The sequence below is a fragment of the Schistocerca nitens genome, chromosome 3, assembly GCF_023898315.1.
Source record: "Schistocerca nitens isolate TAMUIC-IGC-003100 chromosome 3, iqSchNite1.1, whole genome shotgun sequence".
Lineage (NCBI taxonomy): Eukaryota > Metazoa > Arthropoda > Insecta > Orthoptera > Acrididae > Schistocerca > Schistocerca nitens.
The window spans coordinates 710,568,741-710,581,137 of record NC_064616.1 but is presented as its reverse complement, the minus strand read 5'-3'; positions in this window follow the sequence as shown (position 1 = coordinate 710,581,137).

The window sequence follows — 12,397 nt, the reverse complement described above, 5'->3', positions numbered from 1 at the left end:
GCAATATGACCATATGCAAATGGTAAACTGTCGAGAAAATATGAAAAAGACATAAAACTGGTAACATCCAAGGAACACCTGGTATAATCACGCACAACTGAAGTGAAATACGTAAAAATTGAGGGAAATACCTTGAAATATGTAAAATAGTGAAAACCTCACACAATTTTAATTTGTCTGAGAATACATCAAATTAGAAAAAAATATTATGAAATTAGTATTGAGTGAAATCGACAAAATTGCTTCTTCTGGAGGAGGAGAGTAAACTGACACTGCAAATAAATACTTTAATAATGAAAAGAGGAGGAATTCTAGAGACGTGTTGTCAAGGCGAATGGCAATATTTTCCTGCTCATAAGCAATACAGCCTCACATCAGACCATGAGTCTGTGTGCAAGAGGAATGTTAGCAGAGGTGGTGGTAAATTGTAGTATGACTGTGACACCCCCTCTCGCTACTGATCATGATGATTATTTCCTCGTAAAATATCACTGTTTCTCCCTATGCATTTTCGGCTGTCGACAATCATTTTATAGGGCAGTTGTGAACATATCATAATTGCCAAAACGTAATCGGGCTTGAATTCATAAACAGCAGGCGTCATACACCTCCTGAAACCCATGTAGTGTTTGTGTAACAAAAAATCGATGTTTTCTTTGGTGTGTAAGGTAGTTTTTTTATCACCTTACAGTTTGTCTCCATAGTTTATCGTAGAGAAACGTGCATGGAGAATGTATGTCATGTGCTGGAAATATATTTCTTACATTGAAATATTACCAGTGTTGCATTCCACGTGATTAATAGATCGGAAACTGGACAGCTCTTGCATTATAGCATGTTTAAGGGGAGAACCACGTAGCTCTTGTGTGTGTGTGTGTGTGTGTTTACAGAGTTAGTCCAGCATGGTGTGCAACTCCACATGCCAAACACCAGCGCTATACAATTGTCTGTTTCCTCATAAGATGCATTTTCCACTGCTGGCGATCATTGCATAGAAATTATGTGAGGATAACATAACTTCTGAACCATAGTCGGATGTGAACATTGGATGTTATACGTCTCTGGAAGATATATCGTACATGTATCACAAAGAATCTATGGTTTTCTTTGCTGGAGAAGCAAGTAAATTCATCATCTTAAAGTTTGTCACCATAGTGAGTGGCATAGAAAACTTGCACGGTGGATTTATGTCAGATGTCGGACAACCATGTCCTGCATTAGAGTTTTCAGAGCATTGCACACCACATGGCTTAAATATTACAGCATGTTTAAGTGCAGAACCGTGTATCATTATGAGTTTGTGTGTGTGCTACGTTCTTTGATCATTTCTCTCTTGCTAATACCTTCCAAGTTCTGACCCCAGACACCAGAACATTACTTCAGAACTGATAACACAGTTGATTTACATAAAATATTTCAAACTCCATCCGTCAGTACCTCCATCATGCATAAACCACATATTTCTTCTTAACCATCTATTACATCGCCACAAATCTCTGATGTCTACTCAACACCGATAAGGGGTGCTAACCTCCTTGACATGCACTCATCTGGAGAAATCTTGTGCACTTGGATGAGTGCTGTAAGATTGGTGTGGAACAGTCTTCGCTGAACAGCAGTTATGGATTCAGCTCACTCTGTTCCTTCATGAGATGTGGAATTTAGTGTGTATAGTAAGCTCCTACTTCTGGTCAGCTGTAAATTGAATAAACTATAATGTTGCAGGGAGGGTTGGTCAAATACAGTATGGGGTCATCTTTCAATATCCAACTTTATTGTATGAATGGGAGAATACTCTATGACTCACATCCACACAGGAAAGATGACCAATCATAATGGTAAATTCCGCACTTTGATCGAAGTGCTAGAAATATGTAGATAACCTAACTGCATGAGTATAGGACGCTGTTTGGTATAATTTGGTGTATACATCCGAGAATTAACAATGAATGGACGTACTACACAGTCATTCGCAATCTACTATATGGTACTCGCAAAGTCATGGAGGGGAGATTTAGCTACAATACAAAAACTGGAAAGCATGCAGCCATGTGACTGGCTGGCGTTGAAATTACGGAAAAGCTGGTAAAATTGCTAAAATTGATTGCACTACCAACTATGATGCTTATTACAGTACATCAACGGTGTCTCTTCCATCCTATCCATCTACTGGTACACTGTTGGTCACCACATATTGATTCTCTGATATCACTTGTTTGAGATGGAGAAAGTCTTAGTGTTAGCAACACCTTCCAGGGATGGCCAGCACCAGAACAGTAATCACATACATGACTGCAATATAAGGAATCAATGCTCTTGGTCTGGTCTCTTTGAAACAGAATGATGAGACATCTGCTACCCCTCATCACTGCGGGAAATGAGATTAAATGTAGACAGTTCTTTGGAAACGCTCAACAATGCTGAAATATCTTCCAGTTGCCATATATTGCAACGCCTTCCACATTTTTGTCAGTAAGAAAAATAGCCTCTGTCTTTTATTTAAACCATCCTGTGTGCTGTGAAAGCAGCATAGTTTACACCATGCGATGTCTAGCTTTCTGTGAGAGTCGATGGATTGAAGCATGTTATTGTTGGTTTAGCACCTGACACAGACCTCAAGGTCGTGGTGGAAAAACAAAATTGTATGGCGGTGTACAAAGCTGTAGTCATACACTGCTTGGATGCGTCAAACTGCTTATGAAACAACAACACAGAAACCGTCTCCTTGTGATTTATTGTCGATACAGTACTTCTCCAGTACAGGTGACCAAACTCCACATGCGTTCAAGAAAGTGACTTTGATATCTGGTCTCCAGCACTAGTGTACTGATAACACGTTTTTTAATGGGATCACCACATATGGTCGATGTCAACATGCAGACGGCATTTGTTTCCCCAATATATCAGAGGAAAACAAAATACGGCAAAATCTGATTGAATTGTCTTGAGTTCTCTACCACGTAACGTTAGTGAAGTTTTTTACACTTCATAGTTTTACTCTGTTGGATATTAAAAAAGTAACGAGGGGAGAGAGAGACACTGTGCTGTCGACAAAGACTCGGTCACCATTACACTGTCATATTTCTTGTGTGGTTATCATAGGAACATGATAAAGGATATTAGGACATGTACGGAGTGATATTTATAGACTGTCATTCGATATTGATGAATTGTAGGTGCTATACTTCTGAACTTCTGTGGGCAATCCATGCATACACTGCATTGTTGTGAATTTCCTCTTGTACGTTAGTGTGCTATTTTTCTCGTCATGATAGCTCTCTACCTGTCAGTCTTCTATCTCATGGAACAGTACTGTCAGAACGTAATGGGATTTTGAGAGAATTAGCATGGGTCTGCAACTTGGCGGGGGACATCTGTTACTCATCAAAACCAGGTAGATTCAAATGCTGTATATCGAAGACTGGAAGATTCATGAGAAAACAACAGGTAAGCATTACTGTGACGAAAGGGGAGTTCAGATGTGAGCTCTATACCGTTTTCTTCTAAGTATTGTGGGCAAGCATATTTCATCCTCTCACATATGTCTCGCGAGGTGACTGCAGTGAGAAAATTAGGAGCTAATGTGACGGTTTCTACATAGAGAAAATCAGCAGCAGAAGTTCTGTCTTTTGTTTTCTCGATAAATAAGGGACAACATTCTTCCACAACTTTTGTGTACCTATAAATGGATGGTCTGACATCTTAATAGGTAGACTAAATTTACATTTACATCTATATGCTTACATTTCAAGCCATCATACAGTGTGAGGTTCAAACATGGTTCAAATGGCTGTGAGCACCATGGGACTTAACTGCTGAGGTCATCAGTCCCCTAAAAGTTAGAACTGCTTAAACGTAACTAACCTAAGGACAACACACACATCCATGCCCGAGGCAGGGTTCGAACCTGCGACCGTAGCTGTCGCGCGGCTCCAGACTGTAGCGCCTAGAACCGCTCGGTCACTTCGGCTGGCACAGTGTGAGTTGAAGTGTACCTTGTACCACTATTAGTCATTCCCTTTCCTATTCCACTCGCAAATAGAGCGAATGAAAAATGTGCCCTATGAGCATTAACTACTCCTATCTTACCTTCGTGGTTCTTATGCGTAATGTACATTGGCAGCTGTAGAATCCTTCTGTGGTCAGCTTCAAATGCCAATCCTCAATAGTGGTTTTCGAAAAAAACATCGTCTTCCCTCCACTGATTCCCATTTGAGTTCTCAAAGCATCTGTCCACTAATTTCACAGGAGCCAATAGGAATGCTTCAATAGGGCTGTATTCTGAGGGAGACCTAGGTCTGCAGACTCGTACACCTTTGGGAGGTGGCAGTGAGTAGACAGATATTTTGCTATTGCTCACTGTGTCAGTCTTCCCAGGATATTTCGAAAACACATCTCAGAACGTTTCAGTTTGCAGGAGGAATTAGGGGAAGCATATTGTTCAATAACCTGGTATTTACCCCAATGACATTTGAACATATAGTCCTTTTGAGAAGGATAGGACAACTTTTGCGAGTCTTGAATCATCAACAGCTGTCCAGCGGTGGGTTGTCGGCTCGGAGCAGTACAGCCCTGACACACAGGCGGAAGTTTGCGACCTGGTGGCAGCTGTTGTCATGCAATCCAGCGGCGGAGGTGTTGTAGACGTGTAGAAGAGTGATGATGATGATGTTTGGTTGTGGGGCGCTCAATTGCGCGGTTATCAACGCCCGTACAAAGTCCCAATTTTTACACAGTCCAATTTTTACACAGTCCAAGGTAGCCATTGTCACGAATGATTATGTGGGGAAAAATCTGAAACATCCTACAACCCTCATAGACGCCCAAGGTCTCAGCAGGATTAGTTCGGGAGCAGTAACTCAGAATTCTAAGTGACCTACTTCCAGCAGCATGACAAGACAACCAACAGACAAAACTCAATTAGCGTTTGATGTCTTCAGTTATTTGACAACGATTATCATCCATTTGGTATTAGAGGAAGTGACTACCTAGCCTGTGAGAAGCCTACACAGACGTCACAGAAGCGTCTGTAACGGTTAACTGGAGAGTGTAATCTGACTTCAGGAAAAGAAATTACTCATCATACAAAGACAATGTCATGATCAATTTATTTAAATAGCCTATCAGTTCGATATTAATGAGGTGCGACCAGGTGGGAGGAAGCGAGGGTGGGAGTACCAATTTTCATATAAGAGAGGAGAGGAGGGGAGGGCAAGGCAGGGGAGGGGTGGGCAGGGCCAACAGCGCCCTCTGGTGATCGTGTTGTGAACTAGGTGAGTTAGTCTCTGAATCTCAAGGTGAACACACAATATTTAATATTCCTGCTGTTCAATTTGACTTTCTCGCCATTTTTTTAATTTCCCACCAAATTTTAATTTACCATCATTTCCAAGAGTGGGAGTGGAGCAGTAGCATAATGGAGTGGTAGGGGACTGGACACGTGCCAGCTGGGGAAAACTCATGATGCTCATGATGTCATCAGGGAGTGGGCGTTATTAATTGATAAATTAATTAATTCAGTTCAAGCACAAGCATCTATCTGCACGAGTTCTGAAGTTCATCTTCACCCCATTCCACTACATTGCCATTGCTTGTCTAAAAGTATTCACCCCATGCTCATCCATTATTTTCCTTTCCACTCATTGTGTAGGAAGTTCTGGTTGCAGTCTTCAGCTGTGTCCAAAAAATGTTCAAACATGTGTGAAATCTTATGGGACTTAACTGCTAAGGTCATCAATCCATAAGCTTACACACTACTTAACCTAAATTATCCTAAGGACAAACACACACACCCATGCCCGAGGAAGGACTCAAACCTCCGCCGGGACCAGCCGCACAGTCCATGACTGCAGCGCCTTAGACCGCTTTGCTAATCCCGCGTGGCCTTCAGCTGTGTGCTTGTATGTAGTACACTTATTAAATTCATCCCTGCTCATCACCAACATTTCCTCAATTGTACACATGTATGTTTGCATTGGAAAGGAAGAGCATCTCGCCTCTTGTGCTTTGGAAGACTGACTGAACTTTCATCAAACGAGCTACATTTCCATCACACACATTTATCAGTGCGAGCTGTGAAGTGTAACTTAGCCCCATCCTGCTGCATCTTCATTATTTGATGCAGCATAGTTGTCTTCTTCATAGATTTTCCAAACATCGTCACTTTCCAAGCATCATGCAGATGGCTCTGGACGCAGTTTTCAGCTGCATGAGTATAGCTAGTACACCTGTTAAACTCTTCCTTCTCCAGCACAGACATCTCATCCCTTGAACACATAGTACAAAGTAAACAATTGTGCCATTCCTCTTGCGAAGCTTGGCACAGACTACAGCTCCCTCACTAGTGAAGGAGGGGAGAAGTGCAGTAGTGGGAAAGGGAGGAGGGGTAGGGTGACATAATAGAAGTGAGTGAAGTTAGGTAGCCCAGTTGCCCTATTTCTCGCCAAATATTTGAATTTCCCGCCATTTTTTCGAATTTACCACCAAAAATTGTAATTTATCACTAAGGGATTTCTCAGAGGAGTGGTGGGGGACGCGACACATGCCAGCCAGGGATAACCCATGATATCATTCTGGGGCGAGAGGTAACTAAATGATCAATTAGTATAATTAATCTGATATCAAAAGTGTGCCAGATCACACATTGCCCTACTACTGTCAATTGCCATATGTGTAATATGGAAGGAAATTCAAATTTTGGTGGTAATTAAAAAATATAGCTCAGTTACGTTAGTGTGTTGCCCCTACCACCTCTCCTATGATGCAGGGCTGTTGTCCTAAGTATAAATTGGTGGGAAATTCAAAAATCCAAGATGGCGCATTGTCATGCAAACTGACCTGGAATACTGACGCTGGATCTGTGGCGCCAGAACCGAAGTTCAGAAATACTGGCACTGTGATACCAGATTACCACCTGAGACAAAGAATGTGAGATATGTGTCTGTTGACCTCACTGGCAGGTTTTCCTCAGACTGTTATTCACTGAGAGGTTATGGTCATTGGATACTACTTCACCTAACTCTAAGTTTGGATCTCACCACTTGAATCTTTATTTAACAATACACTGGGGAGGGAAAGGGTCCTCCGGACACATCGCTGCCCCTGGGAGCTGTCTGCACGCACTAGCCGCCTCAGGAGGGCTACGTCTGCCAGCGAACATGCCATGTCATGTTGAAAGAGACCCCTGCAGCATTGACAAAGCACTGTGATATGACCCCACAGTCCAGCTGGTGATGCACTACAGGCTACAGGCATCAGAAGTGAAGTGCTCACATAAAGAGGAGAATAGAAGTTATTCTTCCCAACACTAGTATGCTGTTATAACAGCATTGCAGCCACATCCCACAAAACCTGAGTTAAAATGATGGGAAACTAGAAAAATGCAGGAAGCACACTCGTACTTTATCCCAAATAGCAGGGAGCCAAAAGTCACATAAATTGAAAATAACCTATAACTCTCACATACAATTACAATGGTTACTTTCACTGGTGTGGTGCATACACATTCCAGAACAGAGATGAGTCAACATTTCATACCAGTGGCATGGTGAACACCCACAACTGCAGACTATGGGCAGTGAAAATCCACAAGCAATCATGGTACACTTACATGACAGTCTCAGAGTTAATGTGTTTCATGCCCTTAGCAAACTGAAAGTGTATGGCCTTTTCTTCTTCATGGAGAAAATGGTCATTGGTATTGTGTATCTGGATATGCTTGAAAACTTTTTAATTTCACAGATTTATGAAGATGACCGAGATGGAGTGGTTTACTACCAGCAAAATGGTGCACCACCTTATTTCCTCACAGAAGTTTCAGGTTTCCTCCATAATCCCTTCACAGGTTGATGGATTGGCTGTGAAGGACCAATCACATGGCCACCTTGCTCCCCAGACTTGACACCACTGGATTTCTTTTTTCTGGGTTTCCATTAAAGACCATTTGTATGTCCCCCTCCCCATGAAAATATTTAGCTGACATGAAAAATCGAATCTACACTACCATTGTACAAGTTGCTGTAGTGGGTGTGGGAAGAAATTGATTACTGATGGAATGTTTGTCATATCACAAATGGTAGTCATATCGAACCAAAATGACACTTGACACTTTTATGTGAAACATGAGGATGTTTGCTACAAAATGACAGATCTACTGATTCTACAAATTATCTAAATAAAATTCTATATCATTCCAATGTTGTAAAGTTCTTTTTGACTCACACTGTATATTTTGAACTTTCTTCAAAAGTTGACTTACATGAATTTCCATTGTCTTCATTGAGAAAGTGCTCACAAAAGTGGGTCTTAATTGCCCTTCCTGTCTGTCATTGCTCAAAAAAGATAGTGAAAATTAATATGTCATTTTTTATGAACATCTCAAAATTGAGAAACACACTCTTCCTCCTCCATTTTTATTTAATATGGAAATTTTGCATATAATCAATATGGGCTACAAAATGAACCTCTTAAAAGAGTTCAAAACAGATAAACATTCCTATTTAAATTCCAAATATTTGTTGAATGACCAGCTTGCATTTAAAAATATACACTATTTTGATTGTATAGCATCTCTTAGAAAATGATGAACATTATTCCATTTCATTCAGATATTAATGTTAGCAATAGCTTACATGGAACTATGTGCCATGTTTTTTATGTGTGTGATATATAAATTCATTTTTATATACCTTTTTAGGTTAGAGGGTCTCAGGAAGCTACAGAAAGGGTGGCAGTCTAAAAGGGCACAAGGTAAGCACAGGAATGCAGACCTAGTAACAATCGGTATTGTAGTTGTAAATTGTTGTAGCTGTGTTGGGAAAGAACCAGAGATCCAACTGCTAACAGAAAGCACTGAAGGCTTAAAGTATCACACAAAATTTTACAGAATGCTTTCTCAAAAAATTATTTCGAACAGTTAGTTCAGGAGCCCATTCAAAATGTAAATTGTTGCAAAAACATACTTGACCTCTTAGCAACAAATAATCCTGAGCAAATAGGGAGCATCATGATGAACACAGAGATTAGTGACCATAAGACAATTGTAAGAAGACTGAATACCGTAACATCCTAACCAACCAAAAATAAACACAAAGTACATTTATTTAAAGTAGCAGATAAAAATTCGTTTGACACCTTTCTCAGAGACAGTTTCCACTCCTTCCAATCTGACTATGTAAGTGTAGACCAGCTGCAGTTTAAATACGAGAAAGGCTGGCAGATGCGGATACAGAGAGGTATTTGTTCAGCACACTGCTCTTCCAGCCATTGTTCATTTTCGTGACCAGTGCCACCACTCCTCAATTAAGTAGCTCCTCAATTGACCTGAGTGCACCCCGCTTGCCAACAACACTTAGCAGACCCAGACAGTGACCCATCCAAGTGCTAGCCAAGCACGACATCCTTAACTTCGGTGATCAGACTGGAACCGGCATTACCACTGTGAAAAGGCCCTTGTCAATTGAGAGATATACACCACATAAATTAATAAGAGACAGTACTGATCTCCCATGGTACACAAAACGGATCAGAACACTGTTGCAGAAGCAATGAGAAAAGCATGCCAAATTTAAAAATCAGCAAAATTTCCAAAATTGCTTTGAATGAACTACAATGTGAGATGCTTTTAATAGTTTCCACAATGAGACTCTCTCTTGAAATCTTGCAGAAAATCCAAAGAGATTCTGGTCATATGTAAAGTACACCAGCAGCAAGAGGGTTTCAATACCTTCACTGAGCAATAACTATGGAGATGTCACTGATGACAATGTCACTAAAGCAGAGTTACTAAACACAGTTTTCCAAAACTCTTTCATCAAAGAAGATGAAGTAAATATTCCAGAATTTGAATCTAAGACAACTGCCAAGAAGAGTAATACAGAAGTAGCTTAAATCACTTAATGAGGAAAAGGCCTCTGGACTATAATGTATACCAGTCACGTTCCTTTCACAATATGCTGACACAATAGCTCCATACTTAGCAATTATATACAACCCCTTGCTCTTCAGAAGCTCTGTATGTAAAGACTGGAAAGTTGCACAAGTCACACCAATACCCAGGAAAAGAAATAGAAGTAATCCACTGAATCACAGACCCATATCACTAACACAGATTTCCGGTAGGATTTTGGAACATTATGAATGACTTCAAGGGAAATGAAAGGTCACTGAATAAAACAGCAGTAATATCTGGCGTTCCCCAAGGAAGTCTCATACATCCCCTGTTGATCCTGATCTTCATAAACGACATAGGAGACAATCTGAACAGTCCACTTTGACTGTTTGCCGATGATGCAGTCATTTACCATCTTTTTAAGTCATCAGGTGATCAAAACCAATTGCAAAATGTTTTAGACACAATATCTGTATGGCGTGAAAAGTGGCAATTCACTCCAAATAATGAAAAGTATGAAGTCATTCACATGAGTACTAAAAGAAATTTGCTAAATTTTGGTTACACGATAAATCACACAAATCTAAAATCTGTAAATTCAGTTAAATACTTAGAGATTACAATTATGAACAACTTAAACTGGAATGATTGCAGTAATAATGTTGTGGGTAAAGCAAACCAAAGACAGTGATCTATTGGCAGAACACTTAGAGAGTGCAGCAAGCTTACTAAAGAGACATCTTACGCCATGCTTGTCCACCCTCTTCTGGAGTATTGCTGTGAGGTGAGGGATCCACATTCGATGGGACTGATGAAGAACATCGAAAATGTTCAAAGAGGGTTAGCCCATTTTGTGTTGTCACAAAATAGGGAAGAGAGTGCCTCAGATGTGATACATGAATTCGGGTGGCAGTCATAAAACAAAGGCATTTTTCGTTGTGACAGGATCTTCTCAAGAAATCTGAATCACCAACTTTCTCCTTGGATTGCAAAAATATTCTGCTGACACCCACCTACATATAGAGAAATGATCACCAAGGTAAAATAAGATAAATCAGAGTATGCCGAAAAAGATTTAAATGCTCATTTTTCACACATGCCATTTGAGAGTGGAACGGTAGGGAAATAGCTTGCAGGTGGTTCAATGAACCCTCTGTCAGGCACTTAAATGCGAATTGCAGAGTAATCATGTAGATGTAGATATAATTTTTATAAGTTTTTATATACATTCCTGGTTGATGGTACATGTTCATTAAGTACATAAATGTGATTAATTCACTGTAAATTATCATTCTGTGGTTACAATTATCACTTGTGCATCTACATACAAATGCCACAAGCCATCATACACAGCATGGTGGAGGGTACCGTGTCCCACTAGTAGTCATTTCCTTTCCTGTTCAACTTGCAAATGCAGCAAGGGAAAAACAACTGTCTATCATCACTAAACCAATATTAAGTGGCAGTTGTAATTCACTTCCTATACTTTACTTACATGTACGGCCAAATTCTAAAGATTGATAGTATCCCAAATTTTGTAGGATTCTGAAGATGACAGATTAATCTATTGAAATTGGTAAAGCAAAATAAACTTCCCAAGTGTGCACTTGACAACTGAATTTTATTCTGAAGCATAAACTGGTAGCCAAAAACATTATGACCACTGCCTACTGCAAGGATGGATGTCACCTGGTGGCAACGCGGCAATGTGACATGGTAAGGAAAGTATATAAGTGGATCAAAGACACATGGGGAATCATTCTAGCAAAGACACGGGTCACAAATAGGGAAATCTACTGACACAAATGATTTTGAGAAAGGTGATATTATTGTTACCCAGAGCCTGCGAACGAGTATCTCAAAAATGGTGTAGTTGTTCAAATGTTCATATGATACTGTAGTCAGCATCTATGGAAAGTGACAGAATGACAGTGAAACTACCACTGGGTGATAACTGGTTGGATATCCACAACTCTTCACAGAATGTGGGACACTTGCCTGCTCTGTAAAGCAGCATAGATGGCAATTTGTGGCATCTCTATTTAAAGAGCACAATGCTGGTGCATGCATAAGTGTTTTTGAGCACACCATTCATCATACATTTTTGAACATGGGGTTCTGCAGCAGAAAATCCCTATGTGTTTACATGTTGGCCAAACGACATCATCAATTACAATTGCAGTGACCACAGGATCATTGAAATTGGATAATGGATCAATGGAAACATGTCATGGCATTGGATGAATCACATCTTTGCTACACCAGGTCCATGACCATCTCCACAAACACCATCATCCGTGTGAACGGTGGTTCAAAATGTGCACTGCACCAAGGATGCAGGCTGGTGGGAGTAGTATTAAGCTCCGGGAGACATTCTGCTGTGCTTGAAAGGGACCTGTGGTACAAATAAAAGACACGCTGACAGATGTGAACCACCTGCAACCGTTCATGCTTGATGTCTTCCTTGCCAGCGATGTCATCTTCCAGCAGGATAACTGTCTCTGTCTC